Source organism: Bos grunniens, chromosome 8 (genome assembly GCF_055505025.1).
Source record: "Bos grunniens cultivar Pamir isolate PY7600 chromosome 8, Bosgru_T2T1.0, whole genome shotgun sequence".
In the NCBI taxonomy this organism is placed as follows: Eukaryota; Metazoa; Chordata; class Mammalia; order Artiodactyla; family Bovidae; genus Bos; species Bos grunniens.
In genome coordinates, this window is record NC_141172.1 from 29541469 (window position 1) to 29564190 (window position 22722).

General features: G+C 39.6%; 1 pseudogene; it reads right to left on the minus strand.

Moving 5' to 3' along the window:
* Nucleotides 1-5615: 5615 nt before the first annotated feature.
* Nucleotides 5616-7138, minus strand: LOC147366885 (ras-related GTP-binding protein D pseudogene; annotated as a pseudogene).
* Nucleotides 7139-22722: the final 15584 nt, after the last annotated feature.

Genomic DNA, 22722 nt, shown 5'->3' on the forward strand with positions numbered 1-22722 from the left:
TCCGTCTATATAGCATTGATGATAAAACACCTAGGTTAATGATGAAAAGTTTCTCCACCGTGAGGGACACCAGGAGAGGTTCACAGAGTTACACGGAGAAGAGAAGAGGGAGGAGGGAGATAGAGGTGACCAGGAGTAGAAGAGGGGGAATCAAAAGGGGTGAGAGCAAGCTAGCCAGTAATGACTTCCCTATGTGCTCTCCACAGTCTGGATCCCTCAGAGATGTTCACGGAGTTATACAGAGAAGAGAAGAGAGAGGAAGGAGACAGAGGTGGCCAGGAGGATAAAAGGGGGAATCAAAAGGAGAGAGACAGATCCAGCCAGTAATCAGTTCCCTAAGTGGTCTCCACAGTCCAGAACACACAAAGAGATTCACAGAGTTGGATAGGGAAGAGAGGGGGAAGGAAGGAGATAGAGGTGACCTGGTGGAGAAAAAGTAGAGTCCAAAGGGGGAGAGAGCAGTCAAGCCAGTAATCTCGCTCCCAAGTAAAAATGGGTACTGAAGATTGGATTCTTAAAGATACAAAATTGATAACAAATACCAAAAAGCAAAGATTAAAAATCTACAGTAGAGGTTGGATTCTCAAAAATACAATATTAAATTTAAAAAAGTCACAAAAATTATAAAATATATATATGAAGTTTGCTTTTAAAAATAGGGTCTTTTTTGCAAAGTAATAGTAGGTTATAAAAATTAAAATTAAAGGAGTAATAGAGAACTTAAAAATAAAAAAATTAAGAATGATAATAGTAAAAGTATATCTAGGACTTTCTCTGGTGTTGTGGACAGTGTGGGGTCAGTTCATTTTCAGATAGTTGCTTGATCCGGCTTACACTTCTCAAGATCCATAGGCCCCTTCCTATGAAGTTGGTGCTAACTACAGGGTTTTAATATATTGCACCTGTCACTTCCAAGGTGGTTCCCTCTGTTTTAGCTTCTTCTGTTTGCTGGTCTCTTCAGTGTCTAATTTCCACCCTGACACAAGGGGGCGGTGGTGGCCACTTTTTTAGGCTCACTTGTTCAGTCGTGCTGTGGGGAGGAAGGAACACTGCAAACCAATATCACTGGCCTATGTGGGGTGTGCTCACAGTATTTCAGCCACATTGGGTTTGTCCCCACTCACAGCAAGTGTGCTTTCCCAGTCTACACTGCACAGGCTCTAGGTTGCTCTGCCGGGAACTGTCTGAGGCCCTTGGATGTATGCACTTACCAGGTCTAAGCTGCTCAGGTTCAGGTACTCGGGTACTCCTCAAAGGCGCAGGCTCGGTTGGGCCTGCATTTTGTGTCCTTCCCAGGTCCGAGCAGCTTGGCGAGCGCAGTCGCTGCAACTTATCGCCTTCCCTGTCCCTGCCGCTCTGTTTTCTGGGTGTACAACCGGGGCACCTTCTCAGGTGGATGTTGACCGCCCATAATCCCAAGAAGTCTTGGTTAGCAATGAAGCCTGCTTGCAGTTTGGTATAGGATACCTCCCTGGGGCCGAGATTGCCCCTTTCGGGCTCTGGCTGCCCTTGCCTGCCTGTCTCCAGTGGAGGATGGGCCAGTGCACAGCCAGCTAGCTCTGCTCAGTCCTTTGTTCTGTGAGTGAGCCTTGCGGTGTCTTAGGTTAGGGCTTTTCGCAGAGTAGCTATCCAACAGTCTGGTTTGCTATCTGAAGTTAGTTCCCTCAGATTGTCCTCAGGGCATTCAGGCCTGGTCCTTACTCTAAGCAATGCAGTCTGAGCCTCCCTGCCCAGCTCCCGCTTGCTAGTGGCAGATGCAGGCATCTCGCTGCTTCTCCTCTGGGGGAGGTACCATTGGGCACGTAATCTGTGGGTTTTAATTATTTATTTATTTTTCCTCCCGGTTAAGTTGCCCTCTGAGGTTCCAAAGCTCGCCACAGACTCGGCAGCGAGAGTGTTTCCTGGTGTTTGGAAACTTCTCTCTTTTTTAAGACTCCTTTCCCAGGATGGAGCTCCGTCCCTACCTCTTTTGTCTCTCTCTCTCTCTCCTCTTTTTCCTTTTTTTAAAATATAAATTTATTTATTTTAATTGGAGGCTAACTACTTTACAATATTGTATTGGTTTTGCCATACATCAACATGAATCCACCACGGGTGTACACGTGTTCCCCAACCTGAACCCCCCTCCTACCTCCCGCCCCATACCATCTCTCTGGGTCATCCCATTGCACCAGCCCCAAGCATCCTGTATCATGCATTGAACCTGGACTGATGAATCGTTTCATATATGATATTATACATGTTTCAATGCCATTATCCCAAATCATCCCACCGTCTCCCTTTCCCACAGCGTCCAAAAGACTGTTCTATACATCTGTGTCTCTTTTGCTGTCTCGCATACAGGGTTATCATTACCATCTTTCTAAATTCCATATATATGTCTCTCTTTTTATCTTTTATTTTTTCCTACCTCCTTTCAAAGACAATGGGCTGCTTTTCTAGGTGCCTGATGTCCTCTGCCAGCATTCAGAAGTTATTTTGTTGAATTTACTCAGCGTTCAAATGTTCTTTTGATGAATTTTTTGGGGAGAAAGTGGTCTCCCCGTTCTCTTCCTCTGCCATCTTAGGACCGCCCTTGTAAATTTCTAATAAATCAAAAATTTAGCTTATGTTTACCAGAGGGGAAGGGTGAGGAGGAGGGATAGATTAGGAGACTGGGACTGACATGTACACACTTCTATATTTAAAATAGATAACCAACTAGAACCTACTATATAGCATAGGGAACTCTGCTCAATATTCTGTAATCAACTGAAAATCTTGAAAAAGAATAGAAACATGTATATGTGTAACTGAATAACTTTGCTGTACACTTGAAACTAACACAATGCTGCTAATTAACAATGACATAAGATTTTAAAAAATTAATACATACCATACTTTAATAATCAAGACAATTCAGCTATTTTTCTTGAATATATTTCAAACAGAGTTAGCATATAACCTGTAAATAACAATATTGCTGTGTTTTTATTCATTTTATATTTAAGGGCCCAAAATATATTATATTCACAAAATAGTACTGTCAATGAATGTCAACCAGTTTTTAATGTCTGTTCCATCAGAAATACACCACTCTGAAAAAAAAGGAAAAAAGAAATATGCCATTCTGGCCATATATGCTAATCTATATTACTGAAACTAACCAAAGATGATAATTCAGAGTCTCACTCCCACACAGAAGTTCTAATTGCCCTGAAAATCTGTAGGTCAAGTTCTCAACATTTGAAAATGAGCAGAAATATTCCAGAGCAGTCACCATAGCCATGTATTTGGGCTTCATATTTACAGATTATTTTGTATACTTGTATGTATTTATAATGGTGGATTTGAGACATAAAGGTGACCACACACAAGAAAGATAAGTCCCATATCAAAAACAAAATGAAAAAGGAATTGAAGAGATTTTTTGATTTCAGTAACAGACTTCAGAAACTGAATGCTTAGACATAACTCCATTTTTCTTTAACTAAGAGGTCATCATCAAGCTGAAGGCTTTGAGGCAGTAGTGTATTTATCAATGTGTCATTATTCAAAGAGTGCACTTACTACCATAAACTTGGGTCTGATGCAATAGCATTAACTTTGCCTTTCCCCCAAAGAATCATTTGCTTTTGAAGTAGTAGCCATTTCAGGCACATTTTATCAAAAACCCATCATAAACCTAGCTTAAAAATGGAAGCTCCACCTGGTTACAATAATATATATATATATATATACACCTAAGTAATGAGTGTTTTACCAGTTAGGCAAATGTCTCTATCTTGAGGATAAAGTTGTTTCAGAAAAGGGATTCTTTGTTTGCCTATTAAAAAGAAACATTGTGCAAAAAATATTAAAGAATTAGATTTGTAAGAATAGCCTCCAGGTATCATGTTGGCAAATGTCCAATAAGTTATAGGTTTGGAAATTAAGAAAAAGACTTCCCTGGAGCCCTGGGTTCCTACACAATGCTTCTGAGCAGGAATCATGAGGAAGGGAGTTAGGGCACCTTCATGATTTTAGAAATTTCCTTCCAAAATGCACAGATCCTTGGGAGGGCTCAAACCTTAAATCAGCTACCATCTTAAACTGCAGTTTCCAACCTCAAAGGAATAGGACTTGGGGAAGAACGGATGAGGAGAGGATAGAAAGAAGCCAGGGATAGTCTTAAGGAAAAGTTGCTTTAGGAACTATCCATTTTTTCTAGGCTCAGCATTGCTATCCCTATGAGGCTCTGCTAAAAATATATACATATGAATATTTTCTAATACTTGCCTACATGCTTTAGGGCACTGAGCCTTGGGATGGACCTAGAATTATCTACTTGAAATAGTTTGGGATGGGGTAGATTTAGAATCTATTCACTTGCTCTTGGTTTAAAGTAAACATAAAAGGAAGAATTTAATAGAAACAGACACAGAGCTAACTATAATGCCTCCTCTGATCATCCTTGCCCACTGCCCTTTAGCAGTTTTCAGGGCTACTTTTTTAGCTATTCAGAGCATGCTGCTGGCAAGCTGAGCTCTAGTTCAATCATAAGGTGGAAACAAGCAGAGTCCATGAGGCACACTGTCACAACTGAGAAGGAGACTCAGAGGTGACAAATATACCCACCAGGATTCAGTTCTGTGGCAGAGAATTGAAATATTGCCTTTTTTACATTGTGGAGCAATGTAAAAAAAAAGAAAAGAAAGAAAGAAAAGAAACCAGTCCTAAATAAACATTTGCAGTCTTGCATGGCAAGAGGCCCATTCCACAGAGGTGAAAAATTGTATAGGACTATATAGGATACACGGAGAAGGCAATGGCACCCCACTCTAGTACTCTTGCCTGGAAAATCTCATGGACAGAGGAGCCTGGTAGGCTGCAGTCCATGGGGTCGCTAAGAGTCGGGCACGACTGAGCCTCTTCACTTTCACTTTTCACTTTCATGCATTGGAGAAGGAAATGGCAACCCACTCCAGTGTTCTTGCCTGGAGAATCCCAGGGACGGGGGAGCCTTGTAGTCTGCCATCTATGGGGTTGCACAGAGTCGGACATGACTGAAGCGACTTAGCAGCAGCATATAGGATATATTTTTAAATCTGCAATTGCCAGTCACCTCAATTTGGGAAACCATGTATCTTCTGATGTTACTTTAGCCTCAGTGGCAGGTACAGAATAGCATTCAGAAACCCTGCAATTCAGCGACATTCCAATTTCTCTCCAGTGATTGGCACCATTTTGGAAATATGGTCCCAAAGGGCAACAATAACACAGCAGAAAGAAATAACCTCTCTGTATAAAATGATTTTAGAGATGGCTGTTGAGGTAGAATTTTGTACAAAACTGTCAGGTAGGGAAGCACTCTCACAACTATAGAAGTGTTGGATAAGTTTGGTGCTAATATTATTCTATAAAACTTCTATTTATATCCTTTATAAACAGGGGACAGGTCTTATTGCTCCTGGAGCTTGCCGCGCCAATCTGTTCCTCCATGGAAAACTGATTTTTCTCAAAAATTGGTAGCAAAGATTCCCATGCTTAAAAAAGTCATTGCTAACACATCACTTTTTGACTAATTTCCATTTGCCCCATATTTACGTACTCAGTATGCATGTCCTAGGCACCAAGGACAGAACAAAGCTTAGAAAAGTTGTTTTATCAAACTTTAGTTCCATGAGAAAACAAAACCATGAAAAAGTGCAAAATATACACAGTTCCTGACAGTACACACACAGGATTTTTTCTTATAAAAACCATAAAATTTTACATTTGTGTAATGAAGTTAGAGTAGATTTCACTTCATTGTTAATATACAAGTTTTTGCTTGAAAGTGCTTACTTTATTTAAAAAAGAGAAGATTAAAAGAAAGGGTGGCAGGATTTTTTTTTTTTTTAAACAAACATATGTCTTGTGTCCCAGTCTCCTTCCTCCTCTTCTTTTAGTGCAGTACAGAGCACCAACTTCATTGAAACATCCAATTTCAAAAGATGTTCCTGAAACCTCACCTACAGCAGCACCCTAGGTGTCCTGTTGGGGGTGGCTCCTTTTTTTTCCGCAGTCTTTCTGAACCTTTCACAACTTCACCACTTTCATTCTCACCTCAAAAATGTCATGGATGGCCTTCCAGAAGCAATGAAAATTATAGTCAATCAGCCCTTTTCTTTCAAAGCTTTCCTCTCTAACAAAGCAAAAAAGAGCCAGAAACTTTGTCGCCTCTTTTAAATAAAGAACTGTTGTATTATTCAGCTTTATAATGGCTGTTGATTCCTTGTCATGGGGGGTTCCTGCTCCATCTTCTTTGAGGCCACAAATACAAGAAATATCAATGACCACATCATCATGTCACAGCAGAGCTCCTAGGTTTGCATATCCACAGGGGTACTCTCTGTTGTGATATAAATCTTACCGACCACATCAAAGAGAAACAACTTTTCAATTCCAAAATTTGAGATAAAGATTTTTAGCAAATTCTCCAGGGTGGGAAGTTGTGGAATCAGTTTCTGAACCACTTTGCCAAAAGCTTCAAATATTGAATAGTCATATATGCTTGTCAAATAAAAGCTGACATGAATTTTTTCTAGCCCAGCATCTGCAAGGGCATCATTTGCCCTCTGGTGAATGTCTCTCTGGGTTTAAATTTTGTGTCATCTGATAGATCCATCCACTTTGTGAATAAACACCTCAAAGTTGATGTCGCTGTTGACTTTGTAGGCCGTGGTCACTGTGAGGTGGATCTGGCCAAGGCCTCCATGTAATCGTCCTGGGAGTCTATGACAAATATCAGTGCTCCTGTCCCTTGGAAGATCATCTCATAGTCAAAGGTGGGGTCAAAAAAGTCAATCTGTCCTGGAAAGTCCCAAATCTGAAAATTAACAAAGAAACTGTTGGAAATGTCCTCCCGACAGATCTTCTTCGTGCTCTCCAAGAACAGAGTTTCCCTGGGAAACAGTTTATGAAAGATGACTTTCTGGATGGATGACTTGCTGCTCCTTCTTAGGCCTGTGTGCAGGATCCTTGGCTTGACCTCTGTGCTAAGGGGGTCGCTAACGTCCAGAACTCCCTCCTCCGCCCCGGTGTCCAGCTTGGTGTCAGAGGAGTGGGACCCGTCTCCGTGGTCCACTAGCCCCATCAGCTCATCCTCCTCCTCCGGCTGGGGCTTCCCCAGCATCTGGCTAATCACGCCCACGGCCATCCCTCCGGGGAATGACGGGGGTCCCCGGTGGGGAGGGGGTGTCGGCCAAACCTCCTGGTCTGCAGCTGGCAACCTATTTCTAAATTGAGGTTTTGTCCTGAGGTCTGTGGCCAGAGGCGGAGACCACACTTCCCCACAGCAGTCTCGTCCAGGTCCAAGATTGAAATGTTTTCAAATATTTAACAGTAAAAATATAACTCATAAAATTTAAGGAAAAGCAATGGAAATTTCTTTAAGAACCTTGGTATAGAAATGAAGTATGGCTACCTCTTGAAGATTCATAAGAAAGGAAGAGATTATTCCTCTTTACAAGCCAGCTTCACCATCACCCTATGCTGGTTTCAACTACACAAATGAGCCAGAGGACCCCAGTGACACGTATTGTCATCTCTGAAGTCTTTTACTTTAGTTGCAGCCTTCCCAGTTCCTGAACCCATCTTGACTCAAACAGAAGGCATACTTTAAAATGCCTGTCCTTACCTTATTTTTGATAAAGGAGGCAACAATATACAATGGAGAAAAGACAGTCTCTTTAACAAATGGTGCTGGGGAACTGGCCAACGACCTGTAAAAGAATGAAACTAGAACACTTTCTAACACCATACAAAAAAATAAACTCAAAACAGATTAAAGATCTAAATGTAAGACCAGAAACTATAAAACTCCTAGAGGAAAACATAGGCAGAACACTCTCTGACATAAATCACAGCAGGATCCTCTATGACTCACCTCCAAGAGTAATGGAAATAAAAGCAAAAATAAACAAATGGGACCTAATTAAACTTAAACCTTTTTGCACAATGAAGGAAACTATAAGCAAGGTGAAAAGACAGCCTTCAGGATGGGAGAAAATAATAGCAAATGAAGCAACTGACAAAGAATTGATCTCAAAAATATACAAGCAGCTCATGGAGCTCAATTCCAAAAAAATAAACGACCCAATCAAAAAATGGGCCAAAGAACTAAACAGACATTTCTCCAAAAAAGACATACAGGTGGCTAGCAAACACATGAAAAGATGCTCAGCATCACTCATTATCAGAGAAATGCAAATCAAAACCACAATGAGGTACCATCTCATGCCGGTCAGAATGACTACTATCAAGAAGTCTACAAAAAATAAATGCTGGAGATGGTGTGGAGAAAAGGGGACCCTCTTTCACTGTTGGTAGGAATGCAGACTAGAACAGCCACTATGGAGCACAGTGTGAAGATTCCTTAAGCTGGAAATAGAACTGCCATACAACCCAGCAATCTCACTGCTGGGTATACACACCGAGGAAACCAGAATTGAAAGAGACACATGTACCCCAATGTTCATCGCAGCACTGTTTACAATAACCAGGACATGGAAGCAACCTAGATGTTCACTGGCAGATGAATGAATAAGAAAGATGTGGTACATACACACAGTGGAATATTACTCAGCCATTAAAAAGAATGCATTTGAGTCAGTTCTAATGAGGTGGAGGAAACTGGAGCCTATTATACAGAGTGAAGGAAGTCAGAAAGAAAAACACCAATTCAGTACATTAACACATATATATGGAATTTAGAAAGATAGTAACCATGGCCCTATATAGAGAATCCCAGGGACGGGGGAGCCTGGTAGGCTGCCATCTATGGGGTCGCACAGAGTCGGACACGACTGAAGTGACTTAGCATAGCATAGCATAGCATATACAAGACAACAAAAGAGACAGACACAGATATAAAGAACAGACTTTTGGACTCTGTGAGAGAAGGCGAGAATGGGATGATTTGAGAGAATAGCATCGAAACATGTATATTACCATATGTGAAATAGATGACCAGTCCAAGTTCGATGCATGAAACAGGGCACTCAAAGCCTGGGTGCACTGGGACAACCCAGAGAGATGGAATGGGGAGGGAGGTGGGAAGGGGACTTGGAACCAGGGTACACATGTACACCCATGGCTGATTCATGTCAATGTATGGCAAAACCCACCACAATATTGTAAAGTAATTAGCATCCAATTAAATTAATTAATTTTAAAAACACCTGTCCTTAAGCTAGATGTCTCACTCCCTGATTTCAAACTATATTACAAAACTGTAGTAATCAAAACAGCATAATATCAACAGAAAAACAGACACGTTGATCAATAAAACAGAGCTGAAATCCCCAAAATAAACTCATACACATATGGACAATTAATTTACAACAAAAGAACCAAGTACATATGATAGAAAAAGGATATTCTGTTTAATAAATGGTGTTGGGAAAATGGGACAGTCACATGCAAAAAAAGAAAATGAAACTAGACTGCTATCTCATACCCTACATAAAAACCAACTCAAATGGAATAAAGACTTGAATGTAAGACCTGAAACTATAAAACTCCTAGAAGAAAAAAGAGGCAGTTTGCTTTTTGAAATTAGTCTTGGCAATTACTTTCTGCCTGTGTCTCCTCAGGCAAAGCAAACAGAAGAAAAAAAAAGCAAATGGGTCTACATCAAAAGAAAAAATATTTGCACCACAAAGGAAACTATCAACAAAACAAAAAGGCTGCCTACTGAATGGGAGAAAGTTATTTTCAAACAGAAATCTGATAGGGGGGTTAAGATCCAAAATTTAAAAAGAGCTCATACAACTCAACATTAAAAAAAAAAAAAAAAAAAGACTTGATTAAAAAATGGGCCAAGGATATAAACAGACATTTTTCCAAAGGAAAAAATGGCCAAAAGGCATTCGACATCACTAATCATCAGGAAAATGAAATTAAAACCACAATGAGAAATCGCCTCACACCTGTTCAAATGGCTGTTATAGACAAAAAATAACAATAAGTATGAAGAAGAATTTGAAGTAAAGTGAACCCTCATACACTGCTGGTGGGAATGTAAATTAGTGTAGCCACTGTGGAAAACAGTATGCTGCTGCTCCTGCTAAGTCGCTTCAGTCGTGTCCAACTCTGTGCGACCCCATAGACAGCAGCCCACCAAGGCTCCCCCGTCCCTGGGATTCTCCAGGCAAGAACACTGGAGTGGGTTGCCATTTCCTTCTCCAATGCATGAAAGTGAAAAGTGAAAGTGAAGTCACTCAGTCGTGTCCGACTCTTCGAGACCCCATGGACCCTACCAGGCTCCTCTGTCCATGGATTTCCCAGGCAAGAGTACTGGAGTGGGGTGCCATTGCCTTCTCCAGAAAACAGTATGGAGATTCCTAAAAAAATTAAGAATTGAACTACTGTATGTTCTAGCTCTCCCACTTTTGAGTGTTTAACACAAAGAATGAAAACACTAATTAGAAATGATACAGGCACCCCTATATTCATCTCAGCATTATTTACAATAGCCAAGACATGCAAGTAACCTAAGTGCTCATCAACTGATGGATGGATAAAGAAAATACTGTGTATATACATGGAAATAGATGGGGAAACAGTGGAAACAATGTCAGACTTTATCTTTTGGGGCTCCAAAATCACTGCAGATGGTGACTGCAGCCATGAAATTAGAAGATGCTTACTCCTTGGAAGGAAAGTTATGACCAACCTAGATAGCGTATTCAAAAGCAGAGACATTACTTTGCCAACAAAGGTCCATCTAGTCAAGGCTATGGTTTTTCCAGTGGTCATGTATGGATGTGAGAGTTGGACTGTGAAGAAGGCTGAGTGCCGAAGAATTGCTGCTTTAGAACTGTGGTGTTGGAGAAGTCCCTTGGACTGCAAGGAGATCCAACCAGTCCATTCTAAAGGAGATCAGTCCTGGGTGTTCTTTGGAAGGAATGATGCTAAAGCTGAAACCCCAATGCTTTGGCCGCCTTATGTGAAGAGTTGACTCGTTGGAAAAGACTCTGATACTGGGAGGGATTGGGGGCAGGAGGAAAAGGGGACGACAGAGGATGAGATGGCTGGATGGCATCACCGACTCGATGGACATGAGTTTGAGTGAACTCCGGGAGATGGTGATGGACAGGGAGGCCTGTAGTGCTGCGATTCATGGAGTTGCAAAGAGTCTGACACGACTGGGCGACTCAACTGAACTGATACAAAGTTATACTACACAGCCATAAGAAGGTGAAATCTTGCCATTTGCAGCAACTTGGATAGAACTTGAGGGTATCATACTAAATGAATATGTCAGATAGAGAAAAACAAATACCATATGATTTCACTCATATGTGGAATACCAAAAAAAAAAAAAAAAAGCAAAGCAAAATAAATGAACCAAAAAAAAAAAAAAAATACAGAGAACACAATAGCGGTTACCAGAGGGAAGCGGTGGAGGAGAGTGAAATGGGTAAAGGGGAACACCTGTAAGGTAGAAGACGGAAACTGAATTTTTGGTGGTGAATATGCTATAGAAGAAGGACTTCCCTGGTGGCTCAGACGGTAAAGCGTCTGCCTACAGTGCAGGAGACCCGGGTTCGATCCCTGGGTCAGGAAGATCCCCTGGAGAAGGCAGTGGCAACCCACTCCAGTATTCTTGCCTGGAGAATCCCATGGACGGAGGAGCCTGGTTGGCTGCTGTCCATGGGGTCACAAAGAGTTGGACACGACTGAGTGACCTCACTATCACTATCACTATGCTATAGATAGATACTCATGCATGCATGCTCACTCATGTCCGACTCTTTGTGACCCCATGGACTATAGCCTGCCAGGCTCCTCTGTCCATGTAATCTTCCAGGCAAGAATACTGGAGTGGGTTGCTGTTTCCTCCTCCATGGGATCTTTCCAACCCAGGGATTGAACCCATGTCTCCTCTGTCTCCTGCATTGGCAGATGACTTCTTTACCACTGCACCACTTGTATATATTAATAGTATATGCAGTGTATTATATGTTTCACATGTACAATATATTTCTACTTTTGAAGTAGAAATATAATGTACATATGAAATGCATATAATGTTATAAACCAATGTTTAAAAAATGTCCTTGAATCAGTCTCCTGTTCTAATTGAATATATATGAGGCAAATACTGCTATCTTCCATGCTTACCAAAACATAATCTTTACCTAATAAAATAAGTGTTCTATAATCTTATATATTTCTTCCACTTTTCCAAAGTAGAGTCCATTCTTAGATTTAAAAATATATATATAACCTAACTTTAACCATCACTTTCATGAGTCCATATTAACAAAATAAGAATTTGAACATGGATCTGATTCCAATTCAAAGTGCATCTGTCTGTTCACTTGTTTGTACAAATAATGCTCATGCTGACTGGTTGATTATACCACAGATTAGTTGGTCATAACACATAGGCAGCTATAAGATCAGATTGTGCATAGAATCCTACATTTTTAATCTTCTAGAAAATAAAAGTCCTGCCCATATGAAATCTGGTTCCCTTAATGAATTCACTAGGAGAGTCACCCTGGCTTGCAGTTGTTTGATTAAAAGAGCATAAATTTGGATATTTGAAGGTTCAGAGGCATTTCCTATTGTAATTTAAATAAAGCAGTCTTGGGGTAAGAGACATACCGAGGGGAGCTCATAATCGGATTAGTAAAGGTTTCACAAGTGAACCCAAATTCACCAAATAGCCAAAGTTTTAAAATATCACTAAAAACCACAGATAAAATATATACTTTCTTGAGAATAAACTTACAAGGGCTAGAGAGTGCTGGAAAATAAGAAAGGCAGATGCAAAATTAAAATTTAGAACAACAAATAAAAGAAGTTATTGGATTAAAAAAAAAATCACTGCACACATTAAAAAAAAAAAAACAACCCACAGTTCATGGTAAGTCTAAATTACAGTTGGAAGCATGCCAGCTAGTTACAGAGCACAGAGAAGGTGAAAATCTCTCAAACTAGAGTACAATTAATGCTGCCTGGGCTTTCTGGAATCCTTTCCAAATGTATTTCCAAATAAAAGTACTCTGTTTCTCTGTTGGATGCCAATAAATGGTAAACCTTAAACTTGGGAACTCACTACCCAGCAATAGCCAAGAGCTCATTTACAAAATGCCATGGAAGGATCCTTTTTCCCACGTGACAGGAGGGAGAAAAGATTCTCTTTCTTTAAAGGGTCCTGCCACTTAATGAACGTTCTACCCATTACAGTCAACATTTTGTCTCTGTCTTTGGTAACAGAATGATGAATGGATAGATTTGGTTATGAAGCTACATGATGAGGTTTCCACATTGCCTAAGTATAGTAATTTTCTTCTTCGGTGGGTTTTGAGCTTTCTTTTTTCTTTTCCTAGACCACTGAAGCACGCCCAGGGATATCACTGATTTTTAAGGCTTCAAGTGAGCTCCAAGATTCTAGCACACCTCCCGCCTTTAACAGAAGTGGAAAATGAGGCCCAGTTTAGCATCTTAGCTAAAAACACACAGCTAGCTAATGTGAAAAGTAAGGCTTAATGTCCATTCAATAAATATATTTGGTTCTTAATAATAACTAATATGTATCGGACACTTCCTTTAAGTGACACTGCACTAAAGTCTTTACACAAATTTCCATATTGTATTCACACACACACACACACACACGTGCTCAGCCCTCAAGGCAAGTGTTATTATATTCCCAGATCTATGAAGAAACTGAGATCAAGTAACTTGCTCAAGGTCACACTAGTTCTGAGTAATGGAGCTAGGATTTGAATCCATGCCCTGTGAGAGATACAGGAATAAAACTGACGGCATCCCTCTCTTCTGAAGAAATGATATAGAAAAGCAGCTGAGACAGACTTAGTAATACGGAACTGCATACAGGACTATCCCCACACCTTACTCTGCAATGCAGGAACTGACCTGTATCTGTGGATCACCCACAACCTTAGCTTCATTAATGCTGAGCATCCAGTAATCCCAGAATCATACACAGGATGCTCTGTGGGCAGTTGCAACACTTACACACAGAATGCAAACTATTCTGCTGCAGTGTTTGTAGTTTTTCAGTTGATATTTGGAAATTAGCCTCAGTATCAATTGTCTTAAGCTGAGAATCCATTGTCCTTGAAGAAAAAGAGCAATAACATTTTCTCTAAGCCTGAGTTAATCTATGACAGGCTTGGCAAGCAGCAAAACAGCTTGGACTACCTAGAATTCACCTGAGAAACACTAAGTCGTGTACAGAACCTGCACTTACAGAACTAAAGGAGCTCTCATCTTAAATCACTTTCTTGAGAAACGTCAAGACTTTTTCCATCATATCATTTTGGTAGGCTTTTCCTTTGAAGAAATAATGTTTCTTCTCTGGTTTCTGAAACTCTATATGGGGTCCAAGACTCTGTTGGCTGCCTAACTGTCAATTTCTTCCCCTTCAATTCATAAAAATATAGTCTTAAAATGCCAGATACTCATTTTCCCAACTTCTTTGCAGGTAAGTGTAGCCATATGATTTCTGGGTAGCAGTCTGGATCAGACAACAAAGGACTGGTTCAGGTGAAAATATAGATGAGAAGAGTGATTTGGACTGGGTTCAAGCTTACTTTTACTTTGATTTATGCCTGAACGAGGAAACAAGCATACATTAGACTTATCTAATACATACATTAGATAAATAAGAAAGTGTGTAAGCAGCTTCCGGAGCCTCTCTGAAGTCAGTGCTTAGTGGAACCCACATAGAATGAGAAACCCAACGGTTCTGAGGTGCCAAAAAAACTGCAGTTTCAAGTACTTTACACGATTACATGGGATGATGGTTAGAGGGTCCACCTACTACATTATAAGACAATTCCCTTCTGCACCATCTCCACGTTCTGTTTTTAACTGCATCATGTAGCCTATAAAAGACCTGGTCACAGCCTTCCATGGAAAAAGGAATATTCTTAGGGGCAGGGTAGAGAATGAGTAGCTTCTGGTAACAATTTTTGTTTTCTAATTAAAAAAAGAGAAGAACGTTTGCATCCCAGTTCCTTCCTGCCTTTGGAAGCTGTGTGTGAAACCTGGAGTACAAGCAGTCATCTTATGACTGTGCAGACCTGAGGAGAAAGGCCAGCCTGCTGAGGGTGCTTGAGAAGGATGGAAAATCCTAGATCCTTGACAGCTTTGTTAAACTGCTGAAATCATCCACCCTGAATTTCCTACCTCTCACCTACTTCTTTGGAGAATAAGGGATGTATTTGGGTTTATTTGGTATCTTGTAGTTTAAATCCTCTTAAGTGATGCAACTGGCACACTAATTCATTGAGGAAATCAGCCCTCAGAAAGGAAAAAATGTCTCAAGGGAAATATTCTCTGTGAAGAGTGTTCCGTAAACAGAATCTTACCTTCTGTAATTCATCCTTTGGATCTCAGTGTATATAGCCCTGCTCCCCCAAATCTAGGATATTTGATGAGGGGCCTATTTACCCTCATTAAGTATAACATAAGTTACCATTATTTCTTAAATGTCTTTGTTTCTTTACCAGCATGTAATTTACCATTATTTTTTAAGTGTCTTCAATTCTTTATCAGCAGCATGACTATAATCTTCAGAAAAGCAGGGGCTATAATTCACATAAGAGTTATAGGTTATATGTTTGTTATACGACATCCAGCATATAGTGTTGTGTAATTTTTGCTGAGTGTAAACTTCCAAGGAGATTACTTCAGTCTCTAAAGGCCAACCCTAAATAATAGCCATTCACTATGTAAAACTGTTTTAGTGACTCCTTCATTTTAGTTCTGTGACTTTCCTTTCATTAAAACATTCTGCTCCACCAAGCCTCCCATAACCTCAGGCCTGCCTGATTTCCTCAAAACTTTATGCTGCCCAGGGATTATAATTTTGTGTTTACTTTTATAAATCTACCTTTCTTTAGCACCAGACATAGTCTAGAGTTCTGATCTTCCATTAATTACAACTGGATGATAATAGCTGAATACTTAATAACTTAATACTTAATACTGGATACTTAATAGCTGTTGAATAAATGAAATCATGAATGAGTCTACTGACTCAGTGACTATGACAGGGTGGGTTAATATTCTGAGCCTTCTTAATTACATGGGCTTCCCTAATAGCTCAGTTGGTAAAGAATCCACCTGCAATGCAGGAGAACCTGGTTTGATTCCTGGGTCAGGAAGATCCACTGGAGAAGGGATAGGCTACCCACTCCAATATTCTTGGGCTTCCCTTGTGGCTCAGCTGGTAAAGAATCTGCCTGCAATGCGGGAGACCTGGGTCTAATCCCTGGGTTGGGAAGATCCCTGGGAGAAGGGAAAGGCTACCCACTCCAGTATTCTGACCTGGAGAATTCCATGGACTGTAAAGTCCATGGGGTCACGAAGAGTCAGACAGGACTGAGCAACTTTCACTTTCACTTTCAATGTGTTACATAAGAGTTTAATGAATCTTCATTTGGCACCTCATGTATACAAGGCACCTAATCCTCTACCTTAAGTATCTTTCCACATCAATTTAGTTGATTTAATTTAAATGATGTACTTGGGCACCCTTAAAAGTTTTCTTTTTTTCATCACTTGAAAATGTTCTGAGTTTATAAGATAAAACTGATTAGCACATTTAGTATATATTCATATTATATTGCTTCCCTCATAATTCAGTTGGTAAAGAATCCACCTGCTATGCAGGAGACCCCAGTTTGATTTCTGGGTTGGGAAGATCCACTGGAGAAGGGATAAGCTACCACTCCAGTATTCCTGGGCTTCCCTGTGGCTCAGCTGGTAAAGAATCCACCTGCAATGCGGGAGATCTGGGTTTGACCCCTGCGTTGGGAAGATCCCCTGGAGAAGGGAAAGGCTACCCACTCCAGTGTTCTGGCCTGGGAAATTCCATGCACAGTATGGCCCATGGGGTCACTAACAGTCAGACATGACTGAGCAACTTTCACTTTCACTTTGATATTATATTAACTAATTAGTGTCCTGATCTGGAAGGAAAAGATAGCTTAGCCTAGGATAGCCATTTTGGAGTTCCAATTTCCTTGACTTACTATTACTTCAGTAAACTCTAGAATATGAACCCATATATATTAGCTTTCTCTTGCTGCTGTAACAATTTCCCACAAACCTTGTAGTTTAAGCATCACAAACTTACTATCTTACAGCCATGGAGATCGGAAGTCTGACAGAGATTTCACAGGCTAAAAGCAAGGTTACACAAAACTTTGCCCCTTTGTAGTGTCTCTGGAGAGAATCTACCTCCTTGCTAGTCCAACTTTTTTAGAGGCCACTTCCTTTGTGGCACCCTTCCTCTGTCTTCAAAGCCACAAGGTCTCATCTCTCTGAGCCACCTTCTGTCCTCACATCTCTCTCTGACTGCAGTAGACAAAGATCTTTCACTTTTAGGAATTCATAGAATTAGATTACACCTACCCAGATAATCCAACATGAAAGAAAAGAAAGTGTTAGTTGCTCAGTCATGTCCAACTCTCTGTGACTCCATGGATTGTAGCCCACCTGGCTCCTTTGTCCATGGAATTCTCCAGGCAAGAATCTTGGGATGGCTTGCCATTTCCTTCTCCAGAGGATCTTCCTGACCCAGGGATCAAACCCAGGCCTCCTGCATTGCAGGCAGATCCAAGCCATTAATCTTGGGCTTTCCCAGTGGCTCAGCAGTAAAGAATCCATCTGCAATGCTGGAGATGTGGATTCGATCCCTCGGTCAGGAAGATCCCTTGCAAGAGGGCATGGAAACCCACTCCAGAAGAATCCCATGGACATTGGAACCTAGCAGGCTACAGTCCATAGGGCTGCAAAGAGTTGGACACGACTGAAGCAACTGAGCGCAGCACCCAGACAACTTTAATCATGTCCACAAAGTTCTTTTTGCCATGTAAAGTAACATATTCACAGATTCTGGAGATTGGGATATGGACATCATGGGGTGGGGGACAGGGCAGTATTCTTTCTACTACACCAGGATTCCCAGCAGAACATCACTTTATGCACATGAGACATAAACTGCATTTACAGAGAGACAGAATATAATTGCTGAAAGAGCACTGGGTAAAATTTTTAAAACCTGACTTCAATTTCTGATAATATTTCAGAAAGGGTATTTCAAGGTAGAGGAAATAATGTGATCCAAGAGATGTGAAGGCACACAGCATATTTAAAAAACACGAAATTACCTGATTCAACTGGAATTGAAGAGGTGAAGAGCAGTAGAATTGTCTTTGGGGAAAATAGGCAGAGGTACTGAATGTCAGACTAAGGATTGGACCTTCATCAGAAAGCAGTTGAAAGTCGCTGAAAGTTAGTGACAACAGCTACATTTGCAACTTATAATGGGTCACCTGGAAGCAGGATGGAGAGAGAGAGCTGAAAAGGAGATAGAAGGTAGACAACCTAAAGATCATTGCTTCCCACTAGGAAAAAGTTTTGAACATGAGATAACAGTGATGAAAATAACAGGAATGGAATGGCTGGTGAAGTAATAGAGCTAAGTGATCATTTCAGTTGGGTCTGATGCAGTTGAATATCAGCATCAGGTGATAACCATCATGGTGATAACCATGGGCATTAGTATTGAAAAATCACATCTGAATAGTTAAAAAATCATATTTTTAGGAAAAATCTAAATTTTTTTCTTAAGTATCATGTTCACTTGCTCTGGATAATTTTAGTTTTGGGGTCCTGTACTGTATGATTGGAGAAGTGAATTCCAGTTTAGCACAGGTAAGAAATGGAGTCTTCAGAGAGCTTCATAACCGGAAGATGTATCAATCTCAAAATTTTCCTGGAAGAAGTACCAAGAGAACTTCCAGAAGTGAGAGAATGATATAGGGTAGTGGGCAAAATAAATATCATAGAAGATTGAGAAGATGAAGTGTTGATAGGCTGATTAAGCAAACACAATCCCCAATTTCTAAAATTTTAAGAAAAATTCACTAAATTTTAAGATTGCTCTTAAAAGCAATCTGCGTGTAGAGAAGCAAAGCCCAGGTTAAAGTTGCCCATACTAGAAGAGGCTATTGAATTGGATTTTGTCTGGAAAAAAATTATCTTAGGAAAGATGAGGGCCACTATGGAACCTCTTCAGACTGTGACCACACAATATGATTATATCTTAGAGACTTCAGTTCTCTAGAATCTGTTTATTCTGACATCCTGTTATTTTCCTGACCTGATATTTCAGAGTTAATTTATCCGGAGAAAAGCTGGCCTAACTCTTTTTTGTGAGCCTTGGCAAGTTTGTAGTCTGTTGGTGGTATGGCTGTAGGCCCAATTCCGATCTAGTGAATGTGGCTGATGACTCCATGTTTTTGGTATGCAGTCCTGGTTATGTGTAGCAGAGCAAGAAAGTCTACATAAAGGAAAAAGCCTCTAAGGTATTTGAGCCTTACAACTACTGTTAAGGGTGAGGTGGGCTACCTTCTTGTTACTGCACAGGTTTCTCTCATTTTGTTAATAAAAGCCAGACTCTATTGCTATAGTTACGACCGGACAGTGATGGGTAAGACGTGGGGCGAGCAGCTGTGCAGAACTGCAACAGTGAATCACGATACTTACCCTTTGGTACTGGTTTTAGATGTTTGCTATTAAAAGATAATGAAAAGAGGTTGAAATAGTTTCTGATTTGTTAATTCTGTGTGGCTCAGGTGAACTGCATTCCTTAGAGAGCAGTTAACAGTACCATTTCACATTTCTGGAATTAAATCAGAAGTTCAGATGCAGACAGTATCTTCGAAAAAAATTAAACACCTTGAAAGACTGAAAAATGTAGTCCAATATCCAGATGTTTGACCATATGGTGCCAAACAGCTGCATATTCATTCTACTTTGGGCTTTTATTAAAATGTTTGGAAAATTATGGATAAGTGAACTAACTCATTGAGAATATCAGACCTGGAAAGAGGCCTAGAGATTCTCCTCTTGCTCCATTTTAGAGCTGACAGTGGAGTGAAGATAGCTCTGTCCAGCAGTGGGGAAGAGAGATAAACAGTGATTAGGAACCCAAGAGGTAAAGTCATTTTTATCGAATGTTGTTCAGTTAGTCATGTTTGTTGTTTGAAAGATAGAGTTATAATATTTTTAATTTTTAGTAATTGATTGGTTGGGTCTTTGGGGATAGGGCAAAAAATAAAAAGACACTGAAAAGTTCTTAAGAGTCCTCAGTTTTCCCCAAAAGGGAAAAAATAAAAGGCTTTTTCATTTACCTCTAGAGTTCTACCACTTTCCAAGGACAAACGTTCATTCGCACAATATACATGTGAAAACGATTTAGAGTGCCTATCAATGGAAAATGTATTAGCTAAGTTCCTTGGACCTGAAATTAATAGGAGAGCTTTTAGATTAATGGGACTAGAAATATCACTGCTTTCTTTTGGCGTGATTTTTATGGCATCTTCATATTCTTAAAATGTACTGCTGTGAATCTAATCTACCTCGATCCTTCATATGATTTGGTGAGTTCTTAAGATCATAAAGACAACAAAAACTAAACTGGCTCTTTTTCTCTTTGCCACACAAGTCAAATGATACCTAATTCTGTTCATGCAAATACTTTTAGAGACTAGTGATGCAAAATGTATGAACATTATGTATGGTGATGTTCCTTAAAGTTCAAAAAATAAATCAAGTAAATCTAGGGAAATAGTCTTTTTTTTCTAAAAATACTATTAGCTTCAATGCTATTCTTTCAGTATTAAAAACTTAATTATTAAACTTTTCATACAATCAGTCTCAGGTATTTACTGAGGATAAAACTATAAGTCAAGGAATGTAGACTTCTCCTTGAAGCATGTTATTTTCTCTTTTTTTTTTTTACTTCACAATCTAGATGAAGAAACTAGAATTAGATAAAATGATAGCAATAAAAAGTGTTACAATTAAGTTCTTAATTTGTCAGTTTGAACTTCAAAAACTTTATATTTTGGAGTAAATTAAAACCATTTAGGCAGATTTTTAGATTCCAAGTTTGTGTCTATCTCTCAACATGTTGTGTCAACTGTACACTGTTTACACACAGGATGAAGAATGACAAAACAGCTATCTAGGTTAGACTCCTGACACTTCCGCTTGCATAAATGTAATCTTACCAAAATAATGAGTCACACTTAAAAATGGTAAGATTCACTGTGACAGTAATAGATGGGAACAGAACAGGAAAGAGGTTACCATTTGCTTAACATTTAAAATTGCCAGGTATTTTCCATAAATCTTCTCATTGGGTTCCTGTAATAGCCTTATGGAAAAGATAACTGAAATCTAGAGAAATAAATGGGCTACCCTGATAGCTCAGTTGGTAAAGAATCCACCCACAACACAGGAGACCTGTTGGATTCCTGGGTTGGGAAGATTCCCTAGAAAAGGGAAAGGCTACCCACGCCAGTATTCTGGCCTGGAGAATCCCACAGACACTATAAAGTCCATGGGGTTGCAAAGAGTTGGACACAACTGAGAAATAAAATAATTCTCCCAAAATTACATATCTAGGAAGTTGAGGCTAAAAATTCAAATCTAGATCTAATTCCAGATCCAGTATTCTATTACAGCTGACTAATGTAAGTGTTTATGTATTGTATTGTATTCCCATGAATATTTACAGTTATAATTATCCCGTGATTGAAATCAGGCTGTGGGACATAAAGAAACGAGAGGAATACAACCTCAACTTTGCTGCTGGTTCAGTGAGTAATAGCGTCTCGGTCACTTAAATGGAGTGGCCTCTGCTTTCTCATTTATAGAAACAACAAAACAGAAAATTTAGATTGGTCATTTGGAAAATGCATGGTTTCCAATAAAATGATTGCTTATATCTCTTCTGAGATGACAAATGATAATGACTAAACCTATCCATATGCCAAAAGGATAAACATATTTCAAGACAAAACCAAAATTCAAAATAATTTATTTCTCCTGTGTCCACTTGATATATAAATCTAAATAACAAATATGTGTTTTTGTCCATTTTTTTACCGTACTGTATCTACAGAGTTAGCAAAGTGGGGGCATATTATTTCAGAAGAAATTCTCAAATCTTTATGTATGGTACTATTTTTCTTACTCTTTCGGAATTTAATTTTTTAAGTAGCATTTTTAAAACACAATTTTCCTTTGTCAATTCTAGAGAAATCCATGTAGGCTAGATGGAAGAAACTTCAGGGAATTTATAAAGATAAGGATAAAAGCTGATCATATAAAATTATTGAGATGTGGAGGAAAAGATCTTTAAATATAGAATTCATTCCTGGAGATGAAGGCTCTTATCAATCAGTTGTCCAACGTGTCAATAGAACAATAAATATTTAATAGGAAATCCACTATTAAGAGCACTTATCTACCCATCATCCTTACTACTTACTCACTTTATTACTAAATTCAAAGAAATCTTTTACTTCTATTTTGACAATGTCTTTCCCCTTTCCAAAATCATTCAAATGCTTTGTATATGAAGACTAACTTCCTGTCTCATCTTTAGCAAGTTTTGCCAAAATACCCTGAATCCAAAGTCAAATAACAAAACCACAATGCTGAAAGGGATCTCAGTGAGTCACTTTCCCTTCCCCTAGCCCTCTGTCTAATCCTTCTTCTCCATCCAGACCTGCTTTTATCTCCCCTATTTAGCTGCTGCTTCTCCAGCAACACATACACTGAGCCTAGAAAGGTTACTCGTTTCTGACTCAGTGAAGTTCTTTGCTTTTATAATTCATAGATGCTGTAAACTTCAGTCTCACACTTTTAAAC